This window comes from Lolium rigidum, chromosome 3 (assembly GCF_022539505.1).
Source record: "Lolium rigidum isolate FL_2022 chromosome 3, APGP_CSIRO_Lrig_0.1, whole genome shotgun sequence".
NCBI lineage: Eukaryota > Viridiplantae > Streptophyta > Magnoliopsida > Poales > Poaceae > Lolium > Lolium rigidum.
Genome location: NC_061510.1, coordinates 252,927,421 through 252,936,152, shown reverse-complemented (window position 1 = coordinate 252,936,152; position 8,732 = coordinate 252,927,421). Strand labels below are relative to the sequence as shown.

Sequence of the window (8,732 nt, the reverse complement as noted above, 5' to 3'; positions counted from 1 at the left end):
GATTAGTTCGGGCAGTAGCATCATCGTCGTCGCATCCTTTCTTGAAGGTGCTGCTTGGTACGCGGGGCTTTAGAGTGCTAGGAGCGCGGTGGAAATTCTCCTGAGGGCGCGGCAGCTATAGGGCATCTTTGTTTTCGTCGATCGACCTTGTCAACCTTCTTCCTCATTTTTTTCTTTTGTGTTTTCTTTTCGGCGTGCTTGTGCTGGCGGGTGAGTTGTTCAGTGTGGTTTTCTATATTAATATAGCAGGGTGAAAGCCTATTTCGAGGAAAGGCGCTAGCTGCCCTCTTCCAATGGTCCTCTCTGACCGAAGTTACAACTCATCCGCCAGCCCTTTCTTCTGTATTTTCCAACCATTTGTCGCGCTGTCTTATTTTGTAGCAACGCCATCAAGAGCGACTCCTAGCCAGCGGAATAAAGCCGCATGAACGGCGACAACGGCTTTCACTCTCACAACTCACAGGCCCTTGACAGTTTTTGTCTAAAACATTCGATGCCTCCACTCTAAAGCTTAGCTAGGGCGCGTTTCATTTTCCCTGACGTGCCATGTTCCATGATTACGTCCCCAGATTACTACGACAAAGAACAAAATAAGAGATGGACTCGGCAACAAGTGTAAGAGCATATCTAGCCATTGCAATGGTATTAAAAGCACAGCTACCAACTATCCCTGGTTAATTTTTTTCAACTGCAAATCTAACACAGCACATACAGTTTTGCCTCTGCACCTACCAATTCCATCAAGCATCTAATGTTTACTTCAGACAAGGGGCCTTCTAACACAAGGCCACTCCGGAAACCAAACAGGTTACACACTATCAGGGCAAAACATCACAAGTCTAAGCTAGCTCTTTTTCTCCCCCCTCAACAAAGTATCTACATGGTGCTTATTCTTTCTTTCCTCTTTTCTTTTTCGAGGGGAACGGGGGGCATCATGAGAATTCAGTCATAGCAAGCAGCACAGGCTGTGCTATGGTGGAACGGCGAATCGAACGACGACCGGGGAACATGGAAGGTATAAAGTCAGGATGTACATGATGATGATGATTATTTTGTAGAGTAACCCTCTGCTATTGCTGCACCGGGTGTGCCCGGTGTATCACTATCTTTCTCTTGGCTTTGACATGTCTTTTGTTGCGTCAGCTGGAGAGTGGTGGGAAGTCGCCATTGTCCTTGAGATGATATGGCCCAGCATTCCTGCAAAATTGTACAGTTAAATTACGCATTGTAAGCAACTCAACACTGAAAGCATGCATGCGAACTGAGCAGCCAAGCTACATGGTAATCCATGAATGCCATACGAAAAATCAGAAGTCCTCTGGGGGATGGCTCGTGTGAAACTGCCCAGTCTCAACCACATACTACTTGGATAATCAACATGATAGACAAGAAGGTGTCCAAAGATACTAGTCTTTTTGTGTGGCAGACACACAACACCAACAGAAATTATGGGCGAAAAGGATGGGAACTTCAGAGAATGAACGGGTACATGAAGTAGACATGCTAATCAGGATTGTCCCAAAGGAAAGGCACACCACCGAACAAGACAAGAGCGGATGAAGATTAATGTGGACGGTGCTTCTAGTTAATTACTCAAAACAGGGGGTAGTAGTTTAGTTATGTGGGAAAGCGTGGGCAGATTCCCAAGTGGCATCAAGTACCTGGTACGCTTCCGTACCAAATACTTTGGCAGCTGACGTCCCATGATGGTTTCACCATGGCACTGGACAAGGATCTAAACTACGTAATGTCAACTCAAAAGCACAAGTTCATGAATTGTTAACTTGTGGCAATCCCAGTAACTGAGACTACAACATCATGGCCAGACTAAGGCTTTGCTTCATGTGTCAACAGACATACTAAGCGACTCACTTTTGTGGAAAACAGGCATCCTTGATTCTACTAGGGTGCATCTGGATTAAAAGGACCAAGATTTCTCTACAAATGCATACAAAATGAATAAGGTGATTCTCTATGTATTAAAAAAAGACTTGTTCTCACCACAAAAAAAAAACTGTGCTTTAACAGTGGTACTGCACAAACAAGAAATAAGCATAGCTATTTTATTACGATCTGATAATAACATGATGTCCTTGATTCTGACCCCACGAGAGCGATTTGATAAGGTTAGTTTCGTAGATCGTAATCGTAAGGAAATTCACTTTACGTGTAGCTGTGTTCCTTTCACAGATAGCCTAAAGCATGGATAATGGCCATGTTTATATATTTTGACGGAAGCTCCAACCCAACACTAGAAACACGAAATTATTAACTGTAGCATATCTCAATAGACAATAACCCAGCTGAGATGGTAAAGAAAGAGCTATAAGTTAGGCGTCCCTCCCATGGAACAGTTGGTACTATTGCTTGACAACCAAAGTAATGCATCATACTTACCTCATACGATTAGAACCCTTTCCAGGATTTGGTGCTGGAGACACAGGGCTTACAGGTATAGAAGGTTGACTGGTGGTGGCAGAATTTGATCTGTTGGCTTGGTCTTGGGAGGTACCCTTAGCTTCCAAAGGCAATGCCCCCAAAGTACCGAATTCAAGTTTATTGTCTTGTGCGTGAATAAAACCATTGCCACGAATATTATCCCTTGGAGCCCGGGGGATGGAGATGATAATGGTATATTCAACGGGGAGGGGATTCCATGATCATGTGCGCCAGGAATATAAATCTGCAATGGATGGACTTGCCTCCATTCCTCCGATGGTGCTATATCTGCAGGCATCTCCATTCTGGGAAAGCGTTGACCCCTGTGATAGTTATTTGGATGGAAATTATGATGCCTTCCTCTTTCCCCTCGTCCAGCGGGTGGCCTATCCTTGCATAAAGTCTACAATATCCAACAAGGCAGACAAACTCAAGAAAAACACAAGACACAAAAGCCCAAATGACACAAATATGCCTTAGCCTTGTAAAAGTAACATAATTCTGCTATAGAAACATAAAACTAGCAGGGCTTTCCTAGCCTCGTGTACAAAAGATATGCTAACTCCAATAGCGAAATGAATACACAAGAAACATAGTAATGGCTGATCCAAAAAGAAAAAATCATATGCATGGACGTGGCATAAAAAATAATACCTAGGGAAACACCAGATATAGTTAGTAAAATGCAAACTTTTTGTTGTATAGGCAGGCGTACGAATGTGCAAAAAGGGAACATACCGGGTCAGGAAAGTAGGTGCCTGTTCCGCGAGCTCGCATAGGATCATCTGGTTGATAAAATGGTCTTACAACATAATAGCCAGGTGGATAAGAACCAGGGGATATTCCACTTGCACCAGCATATCCGTAACCATTTCTTCTGCTATGGCCATTCGGTGAGCGATTGTTCTGATACTGTGCAGGTGGTGGAGCAGGCATTTGATAGTAGACTTGATTAACTGGGTACTCATGGTTCATTAGATAATCTTGGTGGCACCCTTGTGCATAGAAGAGATTATTCAAATTTGTTCCGTCGTCTCCTGTAAGATCTGACAAAATGTCACTAACGGTACCTCCATCACCACCCACGTCTTTAATGTGTACTCCATTGGTATCTGACTCTATTGCTGGGGTTAAGCAGTTCTCCACAGGATGTGAACTCTTATCACCAGACACATTTCCAGTGGACCCTTTCGATGCCATCCCATGGTGTGACGGGTTTCTATCATAGTTGACACCACCCTTGCCATTTCCTGGCTCATATGAGAGATGTGGTGCATAGTGAGCTTTCCAAGATGGCAAAATTTCACTAGTTGATGGCGCAGCCTCACATAAGTCACTGGCATCCCTCGTACTGATAGAACTAGTTACAGGATTAACGGACTTCATTTCCCCGTGCTCAACCATAAGATTTTGTTCTTTGGCCTTCAAAGATTCATGATTATTAAGATCTGAAATGCTGATGTTGTTGAACTGATCAGATAGATCACCAAAAGAATTACTGTATAAAGGTGAAGAATCCTTGTTGTCTCTTTCAACATTGAAGTCCAGTGCGATGTCCTGCACATCTGGTCTTACCATAGTGTGGTTTCGCTTCAATGTGTTCCTAAAGAATTGGTTCACTTCCGGCACAGCAGAACTGGCAGGTACTTGAAGGATCTTCCCAAGCTTCCTGGCACCAAGATCAAATGCACTTCGTATCCGGTAAAAGTTACCTGCGCACCGCTGTGGTATTAGGCCAGGGAAATAAAATAGAAGACGGTCTGGTCTAAACATCTTGGATAATGCTAAGGACAAAATAAACAACTCAACAGCTCAATGCACTTAAGCAACAGTGAAGCATACCATATTGCCTTTGGGCTGGGTTCAAACCATATTTATCCACCCAACAGATAATAAATCAATGCCATCAGTTATCCATATTCTAGCCTATCAGACAGGCAGCGCAGGCAGCAGCATCTGGCAGTTAGGTGGTCTAAGGGAGTAGAGGCATGACATCACAAAGGTAGGCAATTCAACTGAGCATAGTAGTACTGCTTGTTTCAGTAACTGAGAATTCGCGTCTATGCATAACTGAAATGGAATCTATTGGCCCATACATGAAGGGAAACTAAGCACGGTCATGCAGCAGCGAGCAAGTAACAAAGAAGTCAGTGCAAATGACACTAGTTGCAGTTAACGTTAAATTTTAAAAACAGTCAGGCTTGATTAGGTAGATACAAAAAGAACAAATTTGGACAAGCGAATATCAACATTAGAGCAATTTAGTGTGGGAAGACCAATGCAACCACTCATGATGTGAGCTGATGGTGCGATGATATTGCCAAGTCACAAATCACAGGGTTGAAGCATTAACATTTTTCATGCATAGTAAATGTCCAAAAGTATGCTGAGCTACATACAATGCAATTAATTTGATAAACCCGCATTATTCACCTTAGTTGCAGTGCCAACTACCAGAAGAAAAAGAATTCGCAAATAATGTAAGGTTGCAACAATCAAGTTTATGCATAAACCCATTCGAAAATAAACTCATATGGCACAGTTTCAAGCGCAATCCTCCCTTTGTACAATCAAACTTCATGATGAAGCAAACAACAAACCTTTGCTGACACTCCGCCCAAGATTGTTATTCTGCTTCAGTGGATCTATTATGTTGAGAAATTTTCTTGAGAACACTCGAGTATTTTTCTCAGAGTTCCTAGGGAGCACAGTAAACCTGTGTGCACATTCTTTGAGAAACTCCTCCCGCTCAAGGGAATCACCATCATGAGTGCCTGGTGCGTCACCTGCACATGAAAAGTTACGTGATGACCAATTGTAAGTAATGACCAATTGTAACAGTAAAAAATGCAATCAAATGAACAGATCAGAGTGGATTCACTTACAAACTAGCTCGGGTAAGGAAGACAATGGTACAGGGCCATACAAGCTTATACCCTTGTTGTCCCAGTCAAATTTGCTATAATAGTCCAGAAATCTATAGAGGACCTGCAGAAGAGGATGTAGTTATGTCAGATATGGGACGGGAATGTGTGCATCTAAGGGAACCAGTAACTTTACAGATATGGAATACACGTCCAAACTTACAGCTAATGGACCATCCAAAGATTGGTGGAAAAGATGGAAAATATATAGCACCAATATCTCCAAGGCATAGGTAGAAATTAAACCATGGTGAGCACCAAGGATGCGGCTTTCATAATAACACCAGGCTTTTATCAGCATTATACTTTTCTTAAAAAGGTGTTTTTTCCCAAATCTTTGATCAACCTGCAAGACATGACAGTTATAAATATGAATGCCAATGAGCAGACTGACTTAAGACAACCTTTATCCTAAGTCATACCCAGAAGGAAGAGAAAAAAGAACTGATGCTTTATTGCATCATCAGATAGAAGAGATGCATTAAAGCCAAATAAACAATCAATTACATGTTTCACCTTTTAAAATATTACCTGCTCGAGGAAACAAAGGGTACAGAGTCCACCAATCTGATTAAACGAGATGTCTACAACAATATTTTGGACTAGGCATTTGACCAATTTGACCTGCCATCAGAAGGACTTATCAATTGAAACATTTGGATGATAAATACTGATCGACAGCACGGTCACCAGTGCAAAATCCATAGCAGTTAACATAAAAGGTGACCTTCCACAATAGCCTATGGTATAATGATGTATCCATGTGCATAGGAATAACACAGCAAAAATGACAACAGAACACAGTACAGGACAGTACACTTCATGTGTTCAACAATTTATTTTCTTGTTGGCAGTAACATTAGGATATTCATAACTATCATTCATGGCATATGTGTGGATTATTCAATTGTCGCTAGCCCTATATATGTAGGACCAAAAAGTTGGTTGATAGAGGCAATTGGATAAATTAAATGTAAGTGAATCACAGGAACTTCACTACCCGACCTTGTATAGGGTACATAACCAATAAGCATTACTAAGAAGTCACTGCAACAACTTAAAAGTGTGTGGATTAGGTCTAAATCGACATAAAGAAAACAGTCGAAGTGGCGAACCTCGGCATGGATATACTGGACATCCTTGACTTCAAACTCAGCATCTCTCCTCAGCTCTTCTGATTCTAGAACAGCGCGTACCTCATTTGCTAGGTTTTCATCAGACCATGTGGAACCAAATGCAGTCAAATCAATATCTCCGTCGGGAAGATATGTTTTCAGCGGAACAGATCCAAATGGAAAGACCTATGTTTTACACACACAAAAAAGAAGGTTAATTTTGAACTTCTATATTGCTGAACAATTATTCAAAATAACTGAACCAGTATTGGTAACGCTCAAGCAGTATTTTTTTACCATTTTTGTACTCAACAAAATCTGAGATTTTCAGATTGTCTATCTTATGTCAAGTTTTTTTGCGAACGATATCTAATGTCAAGTTGGCATAAGTAGTAGTCCCAAGCTGAGCAGCTTTTTTAGGGACGGAGGGAGTATGTTTAATGGACTATTCATAGAACAGTCACAGTGAACCTCTTGCAGAATTTTTATGTGCATGATGTGTGTGCTTGTTTTGCTGTTTAGTACACAATCTATATTTAATTCATTGATACTCTATTTCCATATAGAATTATAGATACCTGAACCATCTACCGAGCACCCTGAGAACTTCGAGGTATATACGAAGCAGTACTGAACAAATTCCTTGTCATCGATGCTAATGGTGAGGTGTATAGACAGCACAAACATTGGGAGCACAGAGATGGTTCATTCACGTGCCAAGAAGTGACGTTACATGTTTGCCATGTGAGATACCATCAAATAAAGCATAGTGCGCACACAAATAAGGAACCCTACTGAAATCATAAGAAAAAAAATAAAAGTAGACAATTCATCTCAAGATATGACAAACATTGGCCAGATTTCCTGTGTCTCATACTACTAATGATCCAAAAAGACCTATACCTAATAGCGTAACACGTGTGCGAACATCACCTTACTCAAAACAAGATAACTATGCAGATAAAGTCAGGAGATAAATTTATTGTGTGCGCAAACATAGTACAATTAGGGCACCTATTCAGAGGACCATATAACAAGGCATGGAGGGCTACGTCACGAAAATGGTCGGTAACGTACCAACCGGCCAGCTCAAGATCAACAAACACGCTGTTCTTTAATGCAGTACCCATACACGTGACATCCATCGATTGGCACTCGCATAAATAGATGAGCATTAAACCATACGACGTGGAACCTGGAGCGCAAGTCTGGTAATGGCATGAAAAAACATTCATGGCCAATAAAAACATGACAAATCTAGTCCCCCGGCCACATACGACCAGAATCTCAAATATACCTAGTTGTATATCAGTTTGGCGGCATCACTCGCGCGCGCTAGATAAAACAAACACCTCAACCACTAGCCCGTTGCAGTAGAGTTAAACGAATCCGCAAGCATAGTAACTATGAAATGAGCAGCAGCAGTAGTAATGCAACCATTGCACGTAGCAGGTTATACTGACAAAATTTACATGACCTAATGGATGATGAATCAGAATTGAGTGTGAGGAATCCTCCCAAGTACATACAACATGTTAAGGCAGCTACATAGACATGATCCTCGGAACGTCACACGCTACTACAAGCCTATGCAGCCATGCCCATGTCATTGAAAGGGCAGGGCTTGTAAGCAATCAGAAGACTACTAGGGCAAGCATAAAACGGAGTAGCTGGTTATTATTATTACCTCGCAGCCGACGGTGCACCTGATGAGTCGCTGGACGTACTGCACAACGGCGGCCCGGCGGCCCTCGGAGGGGACGGAGGGCTGGATCCGGCCGACGACGGCGAGCGCGGCGTCCTCGAAGGGCAGCCAGGCGTCGGCGGAGATCGAGGACGGGTCCGGGTTGACGGGCGCCGGCGCCGCCGCCGCCGCATGGTCGGGCTCCGGCTCGAGCACCACGGGGCGCTCGTGGATGTCGACCATGGGCGCCGGAGCTTAGCTCGGTCGAAGCCCCAGGAGCCGCGCGCGACCTCCTCCTCCGGACACGGACACGGACGCGGACACGAGGCGCGGAGCAACCGCCCGAGGGAGGCGGGGCCGGGTCGGTAGAGAAGACGCTGGAAGCGGACCGCCGAGGAACGGCGTGCCCCCGGAGGCGAGGACCGTGCGCTGGGGCGGGGGAGGGTGATCGGCGACGGGGGCAGGGTCGCGATCTGGGCGCGCCGCCGGCGAGGGGACGGGGAGGGGATAGGGACAGCGGGATTAGCGGAAAAAAAAGAAGACGAGGAAGAAGAAAGAATGGATTTTTAA

At 43.6% G+C, this 8,732-nt stretch overlaps 1 pseudogene; it reads right to left on the bottom strand.

Annotated features, from left to right (window-relative positions):
• Positions 1-645: 645 nt before the first annotated feature.
• Positions 646-8,420, bottom strand: LOC124703298 (annotated as a pseudogene).
• Between the last annotated feature and the right edge of the window lie 312 nt (positions 8,421-8,732).